The sequence below is a fragment of the Alosa pseudoharengus genome, unplaced genomic scaffold (assembly GCF_046254945.1).
Source record: "Alosa pseudoharengus isolate Yale_2024_CS ecotype anadromous, Long Island Sound unplaced genomic scaffold, YU_APseudo_1.1 YU_APseudo_1.1_scf_11, whole genome shotgun sequence".
Classification (NCBI taxonomy): domain Eukaryota; kingdom Metazoa; phylum Chordata; class Actinopteri; order Clupeiformes; family Clupeidae; genus Alosa; species Alosa pseudoharengus.
Genome location: NW_027468576.1, coordinates 39,680,345 through 39,691,178, shown reverse-complemented (window position 1 = coordinate 39,691,178; position 10,834 = coordinate 39,680,345).

Here is a 10,834-nt window from a genome sequence, read left to right as displayed (position 1 = left end):
GTGAGTGACATTTAAATGATAACTCAAACACCTAAAGTAAAATAAAAGGCCTAATATTTACAGACCATTAATGTGTATTTTTAAACATTAATTTCTGAAGAAATGCTGTTTTACTTATAAATGGTGCACTGTCACTTTAAGAGCATTGATCTTTACGTTGTCATAATGCCCTTTTGCCAGCTCTTGTTTACAAGCCTTATTTGTTTGAGTTACATTGATAGCACAATATTAACAATAATATGCACAATGTTAAGTTGTTTTAAGCAACCTTCATTGCTTTGAAAATGGAAGTATGCAATGACATGTTGCTTCACATTTCGTTTTGCGAATTCAAGTGAATTATGAGCCTGGTATCCACCTAGCTATCTGAATGGAATGCATTTCAGTCGACTCAGCATATCATGTGCTTCGTGTAGCCTAAATGCTTGGAAAAGGAATGATTGAAGACCCACCAATTCTAGTACTACGTGGTGATTGAGAGAACCCAAAAGGTATCAAACTTGCATTTAACATCGTGTTAGTGCATTTTGACATTGTAAACGTTATTGATGAAGAGTGAAACGCAGTTTGCAGTAAAGCTACTATTCATTGGTTACATTTGGGTGCCCCCTCTGTCCTTTGGTGCCCAACGCAAAGTGCGTGATGCGCGTGGTGGGAGCGGTGGCACTGCCAGGCTACACAATCTTTTTCTGCATTTCTATCCCTTTATTCTCTTCAATTTAAGTTCACAGCACAAAGCTGACATGCACAACAGAATAGTTTGTGTTTTATCAAGAATCAAAAAGATTAGCGTGGCACTACTGTAGATGTTTCATTAATTTACTTTGCTATTTCGCGAGCTGAGAAATCTTTCGGTTTCGCACACAAAGTGCACTAACTATTATGTTCTTCATAGCCTTGTCTCTTGACAAGCTGAAAATAACGAGCGTAGGCTTATGTCCATCCCGCAAATAGAGTCCGCCTGCGAGTCTGCTGCAGCCACAGTCATATTCAACCAGTATCAGGAGATACTATTTTGCGCGGATTTTTTCTCCTCTGTTGTTCTCGCGTGGTGTTTGCGAATATGTATCAAAACAAAACAAGCGCTTAATTTTGGGTTAAACTGCATTGTAACGCGCGTTACTGAAGTTTGTACCGAGTATATATTACCCAATTTTTTTTTTGTAATGCCTTACATTACCGCGTTACCGCAAACAGCAATATATTACAGTAATTACATTACTTTTGTAACGCATTACTCCCAACACTGAAAACTAACTACTGGGAATCCAAAGCTTTGGATATTGTAGTCAAATGAAAATCCCAGGACAGGTGTGAGTGACGGAGAGAAATGTGGTGATTGTTTTGTGACGTTAATCACATTGCAGGGCCCCGCGCAGCCTACATGGGCCTCGGGCACTAATGAGTTCTGCTCACACACACACACACACACACACACACACACACACACACACAGACACACACACACACAGACACACACACACACACGCAGGGCAATCTCGTAACCGGTTCCTTGTGTCCTGATTACAGATGATCATGCCAGTTGGCCTTCTGTGCTGGTGATTAAAGTTGTGCGAGGTTGACTACACAAATTGACTAGACAGCAGTTAGCTTTCATTTCTTCTTCATGACCTGTATTTTATCTGTGGTCGTTTAATAAAATATATTTTTCTTTAGACGGTGGGCTAATGTTAGCTTTTTGACAGCTCTCTCTAAGGAGGGTTATAGTGTTTTTTTATACTGGTCTCTGTGTTGAAGCATGTGCTATACACAGATCCACTAGGAATAATAAACAAAGTCTCTGACGGAGGCCACCCGTTCATTCAACCCATATAATATCACATTTATTATTTCTTTTGCATTTGTCATCTGACCATGGAAGCTTTATCTAGGTATATTGTTGGCTTGTGAAACATATGACCACCATTTTTATGAATGGATTAATTAAGGATATGACCTATGTATGGATTAATTAAGGATTTAATCATGGTCTCTCTCTCACTAGTTCAGTGCCTGCTGTTCTGTTGTGTCGGACATGCCAGGCTATGTGCAGGAAGGTCCATTGTGTGGTGTTTGTGGTCACTGACCTGGAGACTTCCACACCATGACCTCCACTGACCCAGAGACCTCCACACCATGACCTCCACACATGACCTCCACACCATGACCTCCACTTACAGAGAGACCTCCACACCATGACCTCCACACCATCACCATGATCTCCACACATGACCTTCACACCATGACCTCCACACCACGACCTCCGCTGACCTGGACCATGACCTCCACACATGACCTCCACACCATGACCTCCGCTGACCTCCACACATGACCTCCACACCACGACCTCCACTGACCTGGACCATGACCTCCACCTTCCACCAGCTCAGGGAGCACATCAGCACCCTGGGTGAGTGAGTGGTGTCCATTTCATCAGAGCAGGGTTTCCCAACCTTTTTTCCTTGAAGGCCCCCTTGCCTGTGTCTAAGACAAGCCAGGGCCCCCTACCCGAACTCCTACCCGCACACACACACAAAAACAATAAAGTGATTAATTACAAACGTATTAAGTTCAGAAGTCAGAGGTAATAAATAGCTACATGAATTTAAATGTGAAACAAAAATATGTTTTAATTTGGATTATACAGAATTTTGATTATCCAATTGGGTGTGTTATTGGGATTTTATACATTTAATGTGTGCAAATATAACCTTACAATAGGGCTGTCAATCTTCTTCCATAAAATAATTCAAATTTCATTCATTATTATTTTTAATAATCAAATTATATTTGAATATTTAATGCTCAAATTTTGCCTATTATTTACGATGCATCTCTATACACTGTATAAACGTGGCTTATGCATTGCCAATGCGACTATAAACGTGTGGTTGACTTGTTATATTGAACAAAAGCTCAGTCTACCAACGATATCTGTGCAACTTGAGTGGTTTCAATTTCTTTTGCGCGTCTGCGCACACACACTGAATGAAGGCCCATACTACTACCACTTTATTGAATGCTATGTTTGATGACGCCAAATTAGCAAGTATTTCCTGATTGGGGAAACGTTTGCTTTTTTCTATCGGCCTGTGATTCCATGAACCATTATGCCTATCAGAGAAGTGACAAAAGCACCGGACTAAGCCAAGAGGAGGGAGGCAAAAACCTAATTCTTGCCTGCTGTAGCTGCGCTGTTCCTCGTCCTCGGACTGTTTACCTACCTAGCTTGTCATGGTGTAGCGTTATCAGATGTGCATTCAGGCTGCTCGCTGCTACATATTCTGCAGATTACGACATTGTTAGGCTAGTTGTTATTTTTCCGTTTTCCTTCTGATGGACATCCAAAAACGTTCCACACACCGCTGAAATGGTCAGGAGTGGTGATCGATCTCCGTGGGTGCATCGCTTCTGCCATATTTAGATTGTGCATTAGACGTGACAAAAGCATTTCGTTTTGTAAATGTTCGATTTATATTCGACTTTAAAAAATTCGTTCCAACAGCCCTACCTTACAACCTCAGCCCTGGCAACATTGTGCGGACCCCCTGTAATCTCTGGCGGCCCCTAGTGGGGGTTGGGAAACACTGCATCAGAGGATGTCCACACAGCTCTGTGTACCTTCCCATTTTAATTTTTAAAAGACTTCAAAGTAGAAAATATGAACATATGGAACAATAAGTCATCTGTGCTATCTGTAGTTGTCATTGTGCACCTCAAACAAGGTTTAAGCAAGGCCTCACACAGTGTTCTGTACTCATACAGTGTTCTGTACTCACAGTGTTCTGTACTCACAGTGTTCTGTACTCACAGTGTTCTGTACTCATACAGTGTTCTGTACTCACAGTGTTCTGTACTCATACAGTGTTCTGTACTCACACAGTGTTCTGTACTCATACAGTGTTCTGTACTCACAGTGTTCTGTACTCACGGTGTTCTGTACTCACACAGTGTTCTGTACTCACAGTGTTCTGTACTCACAGTGTTCTGTACTCATACAGTGTTCTGTACTCACAGTGTTCTGTACTCACAGTGTTCTGTACTCATACAGTGTTCTGTACTCACAGTGTTCTGTACTCACACAGTGTTCTGTACTCACAGTGTTCTGTACTCATACAGTGTTCTGTACTCACAGTGTTCTGTACTCACACAGTGTTCTGTACTCACAGTGTTCTGTACTCACAGTGTTCTGTACTCATACAGTGTTCTGTACTCACACAGTGTTCTGTACTCACAGTGTTCTGTACTCACACAGTGTTCTGTACTCACAGTGTTCTGTACTCACAGTGTTCTGTACTCACACAGTGTTCTGTACTCACAGTGTTCTGTACTCACAGTGTTCTGTACTCACACAGTGTTCTGTACTCACAGTGTTCTTTACTCACACAGTGTTCTGTACTCACAGTGTTCTGTACTCATACAGTGTTCTGTACTCATACAGTGTTCTGTACTCTCACAGTGTTCTGTACTCATACAGTGTTCTGTACTCACAGTGTTCTGTACTCATACAGTGTTCTGTACTCATACAGTGTTCTGTACTCACAGTGTTCTGTACTCATACAGTGTTCTGTACTCATACAGTGTTCTGTACTCACAGTGTTCTGTACTCATACAGTGTTCTGTATTCACAGTGTTCTATACTCATACAGTGTTCTGTACTCACAGTGTTCTGTATTCACAGTGTTCTATACTCATACAGTGTTCTGTACTCACAGTGTTCTGTATTCACAGTGTTCTATACTCATACAGTGTTCTGTACTCACAGTGTTCTGTATTCACAGTGTTCTATACTCATACAGTGTTCTGTATTCACCGGTTCGCCAACTGTCTCATCCACTGTCTCTTGTGTGTACACTAGCCTGGCACCCTCACTACCAGTTCTGCATGCTTTAGCCTGTTTCTTAGCTTCCTCCATAGCATCTTCTACCCCAGAATTCCACAAAGGAAATCATTAGCTCATAAAGTACGCAACATGCTTCATTACAAGCCTGTTTGTGTTGCCCTTGGGGATAATAGCAACCGGTTCCTTGATATCGTGTTTGCGGATGATCATGCCAAAGGTTGTACTGAATTTTAGGGAGCGTGCCTATGTTCCCACAGCTCTATGTTCCTAAACCCTAGTTCCTAAACCCTAACCTAACCCTAACCTAGAAATGTGCCGTGGGACCATTGGGCTGTGGGAACATAGGGTTGACCGCGTATTTTGTATAACACTGTTGTAGTAATCATCCAATAAAGCAGGCCCAGAGCCATATAAAGGTAGAGTTACGACAACTCCATTGACGCTAATGTTCCATTTTTTTCCAACAATGGCAGCTAATGGAAGCCTCAAATAGTTCCCGGAAGTTAACAATTAATAATAGCAGCAGTGCAGTTACAGCAGTATAGACTGTTTGTAGCCAACATTTCAGACTCAGATTTACATTCCTTTGCCTCATCCAAATAATAATAATAATAATAATAACAGTAATAGTAGTAAAGTAATAGTAGGCTATCAATAGCCTAATTATAATAATAAACGATTTATGTATCGACTATGACTTTTCTGCCTCTCAGTCTTTATCAGTTACTCAAATAAATTAAAAGAGGCTAAGCCCAATAAATGTGCCACACGTAATAGCCGAATATAAGATAACCTGCCTATCCCATTTCAATTAGGCAGCACTACACCACCACGAACAAGCTGTCATTAAGTTTTTGCGTTTAGTAGGCCTACAACTTTTATGACGTGACGTTTCTTGGGCATTTAGCTTTAGAGGGAGAGCAGATAGCTAACAAACGTTCAGAAAAAGTCCTGTAGGCAAATATGACCAAAATGTCCCCCCCAATATACGGACATAGAAAAATAAATAAAGAAAAAAAACTCTACAGGAAACCAACAACCACCACCATCTGAAATGTAATCAAACATAAATAACGCACAAATTAGTGACCTAGTGATGGTTCCGGGGTAGCCTACACCCCTGATTGGTTTGACCTGGTGGTTTTCCGTTTTTCTAGGGCGACCTGATTGTGTCCTCTTTTTAGTTTGTGAAAAAGAGGACATAAGAGAAAACACTGTCTCAAAAGGCTATTTTGAACTTATTTGTGAACAACAGAGAAAAACGCAATGCAATTTCGCTGTAAACACGTTTGAGGCTCTAGAATAACAAAATTCTGGATGATTTGTAAGGTCTCAAAGAGGACATGTCCTGGAAAAAGAGCACATCTGGTCACCCTAGTTTTTCGTTAGTGGTGTGCGCTATCAAAAGCTTCCATTTGCTGCACCCTACCAAAGATCCTTGATTACTGTACTAGCTCCGCTTTAACCCTCTCTGACCCTACTGCGGTGAGGTACGGCTGGCAACAATATCGCAAAAGCTCACAATTCTCACAAAACTTGTTGGAAAGGTGTAGCACAGGCTAAGGAAATCCCATACATTTTTGGAGCCGATCAGACTCAAAGGGAACTTTGAAACATTTTCCAAATTGTAACCTATTCTCGCAATGATAGCGAAAGTGAAAAGTTTTATTTTAAATGATGAATTTGTGCAAGCCTGTGTCATTCATTTCTTTCACATGTCTAACAAGATAAATAATGCATTCATATGCTAGTACTAATGCCAGGAATTACCCTGTTTATAGGCCTCTTAGAAATGGTTGTTGCATCTTGCATATTATTTAGTCTATTGCACTCGATCGCGCATCCATGCAGGCAAAACGTAGGAATCAAATGTGGCGACGGCACACAAGTTGGAAAAAACGTCGTAACAACTTGTTTGTGATTTTTAATAATATTTTTTGCATGGCCCTCAGACCCCACCACAGATTTGGTCCTCCCCAATGTTGACATCATGACTACGGCCTTGGTCTTTAGGACACCCATCTGACTGCAGCACATTTAAGAAGTATGCAGGAAAGTTTGTAAGAAACATTTGTATTGTTAATTGGTATTTGTTATGTGGTAGCAAATTATGTTGACTATCAAAGAAATAGACCTAATGTAGGAATGCACACAGATATTGCAACAGATACACTCAGGCCAATCCCAACCTTTCTCATCAGTTGTTCCTCGTTGGTGGAACACACTGCCAGTTCCGACAAGGGCAGGGTCATCCCTCTCCATTTTCAAAAAACTCAAGACCCAGCTCTTTAGAGAACATCTCCTTTCATAGCACCACTTACAACAAGTCTTGCTGATGCTAGCACTAACCAGCCGTCTTGAACTGACACTCAACTGTTTAAAAACAGCACTCACTGATGCATTTATTCTTACTGTACTCTACCGTTTTTAAATTGTCCTAAAATTGTTGAGAGAATTGCTTTAAAACTTAACTGTTACCATGTTGTTAGGCGCTTTGGTTAAAAATGTGTCGGCCAAATGTAATGTAATGTAATATAATAATGGTGTAGGCCTATCTGATTAAGACCCAAAGAGTGGTTGAAACGTACTTATTAAATAACACTGGGAACACAGAACTACAGAACTTTACTTTTTTCCCTTTGCAACTGTCAAAGAAATCCCATAAACACAGGAAGGCCTAGGGTATCCTACATCAGATGACCTAAAGATTAGGCTCTTCTGCATAGCATTAAGTGATTAGTATGCAGTAATTTGAACTGACCTTGATCTACATGTAGCCTACTTTGGCTATTTAAAAGTAATTTATTGCCAAAACATCACACAATATAAATGAGCTATAACAAACAATAAAGGACTTAATCACACACAAACTATATTTTACTGACTACAGAAATAATAATTATGTAGGAAGTTTAGAACTCCTCTCCTTTGGTCAACCCAGAATTGACCAAAAGTGCACCAAATTCAACACAAATGACTCAATACACTTGGAGGAGGCCTGCTTCCTTTCTTTTTCCAGATATTTTAGGATTTGGATATCGTTTCAGTATTGAGTATCAAGCTATTTATGGCAGGTATTGTATCGAAGTCATAATTTTGGTATCGTGACAACACTATGACAGAGCCACTCTGTTTTCTAGATGTCGAGGATCAGAGGCTCTACCACCAACAAGTGATGCTGCTCAATGGCATATTAGAAGAGCATATTATCAAGCTCTAGTATGGAGGCAAGCACACATACCAAATCCAGTGTTACTAGAAGTAAAATATGTTTTACTTGCCGGTTGTTGCTGATGGTACTGTAGATGCAGTTCTGCATTAGGCTTATTCCCTCTATCTAAGTTCATATGTAGGATATATTCTGAAGGTTATATAGGTTGAAGGTTATCTGTGCAATTTGTTATTGTGATGAAATGCATTAAACACCACGAGTGACTCACTATGTTAGCAATAAAAATATGGGTGTGTTTGATTAGAATTGCCGAGTTTATTACATGTTAACTGTAATCATGTTCCCATTAAATACGTTAATAAACTATAGTATGGCTTCTTTAATGCTCAAACATGTATTTAGATAACACTTTTATTTGGTTTTAGTGATTTACTTTTGAAATCAACCCAATTTAGGGAAAAATAAGCAAAAATAATTGCTATTTTATGTTAAAATGCTGATTATGCGGCTTAGAACTCAGAATTGAGCTTGGTAAACAAAATATTCAGAATCAGCACCCTCAAATTAGGTAAGAAGGGTGGTTTACCAACTTTTCCTCAAATTTGCCGTCAGAAGTTCTCTTCTGTGAAGCTGCTCTCCCTCTACTTCACCATCACGTCATTGTAACTTATGCGCAATGCTCATCTAGGCTATGGATTTAATTGGCTTAAAGGCAGCAAAAGTGGGATATAGTACAACTGCTTCCCAAAACAATTCCTCTATAACTGTGTATTTAATCGTTTGATATGTGGATAACTTTCAGTGGACTAAACAAAAGGTAAAGATTTTGTTATCACAAGGCTAGCTGGTTCGTTATATGGCGAAGCATAGCCAACTTTGTTTGCAGCAGTGAAGCTGAGTTTGTTGTTAACATTGTTGGTAACTGTCAGGGAATTTAACCCCAACATATAGATACAAGAACCACAACAGTATGGCTTTGCCCACAAACTCTGGTACCAAGAGGAGAGCCTGCTAATTTAAGGAAGAATTCCTCACATCAGTCTCTGACTCTGCAGCCCAAAAGCTGTGTCTTTTATTGTACAGATGCACACAGAAAATAGGAAGCAAGACATAGCGACTTTATTGTGACATACTCTTATCTCACCCACACACACACACAGACAGGGTGCAGTTCCTGTCTGGGTGCACACTTAACTTGTACTCTCTGTTCTTAGAACTCAGCACAACAACATTTAACTTGAACTCTCTGTTCTTAGAACTCAGCACAACAATATTTCTGCTTAGCTTACACAAATGGCTATACAATGATAATAATTTACTTACAGTAACGTAAACGTTTCTTCAGTTAGCAGTAGCCTACTTTTTTTTTATGTTGCATTAATTTTCATTGGCAAAAGCTAGCCTAATATAAAATGAGAACCTACAGTGATGGCCAAAAGTATTGGCACCCATGCTAAAGTTGACTGAAAAGAGGAATATAAAATCATCTTTTGGAATCATCTTAATGCCTTAAGTGAAAAATGAGGAAATATCTAACCTTTAAGGACACCAATTTTTGCTCATTGAGCTCAATGCAAATCAAACCAGCTAATAGGCTAACTGAAATAACACCCATGCCAATCTCTAGGTATGGTGAAGGGTATGTGATGATGTGGGGCTATTTTTCCAAAGGCCAAGGTAACTTTATCAGGATGCACAGTATTCTGGATCCATGAAATAACTGGCCTTTAAAAATTAAAATCTGCCTGTCTCTATGGGAATTTAACATAGGGGTGGGAATACCCTGTATTTTAAGGAAGAACATTTATTTATTTATGATACATTATTCATTCACTAAGAAAATTGGTGTCCTTAAAGATTAGATATTTCCTCATTTTTCACTTAAGGCATTAAGATCAATTTTTAAAAGATGATTTTATATTCCTCTTTTCAGTCAACTTTAGCATGGGTGCCAATACTTTTGGCCATCACGTATATAGATTTGAGGGAGCTGCAGCTGTTAGCATCAGCACGGTCATATTAACACAGCAGGCACTAGCCCAGTGAAGGATCGTGTAAACCCCATTAGTCTGAGCGAATTAGCCTAGAAAAGGGTCAAAGGTGGAAGTACATACAGCAAAAGCATATTTAGTATCATTTGAATCGTAATTTTCTGTAGATTAAGAATTTGTGGTGCCTACAGCGCAGATTTGTAATGAAAAAAATATATAGGGCTTTGAATGGAGCATGGCACAATGATTTTTGGGTCAAAAACGTATGTTAGTACATCTTGATATTAGCTGATATCTCTTAAGCCAATTGAAAGATATTCATCAAACTTGGTCTACTTACCCACTACAAGTTGTCAAAGAGCTGGCAAGACAATTTAGGTCTTGAGGTCAAAGGTCAAGGTTACAAGGGGTCACACAAATAACTCACATGCAGTATTTGGTTCATATCTCCAAAGCAGACTGATGGATCTTCATTAACCCTAGTACATTTATTGTCTATACAAGTTAGATGAACTTAGGGACTCAGGGCCATGGGGTCAAAGGTTAAGGTCAGTTTCATCCCCTGACATACAAAGTTATAGATGGTGGAGACATGCTAATCAACATGCCATGTTCAATTCAATTACTGTAAATATAGTGAACTTTTTTTATGTTGCACAACATAGACTTGGTTGTTTTTGACATGGGGAGTCCCTATCTAGAGCACAATGAGTTTAATACCCCTCCTTATAAGAATCAAGTATCTGATTGCAATTACTGTAGGCAAATGTGATTAGCAGTTACATAAGTGAAATACTTCCACTAGCATAGTCATGACCTGACAAATAT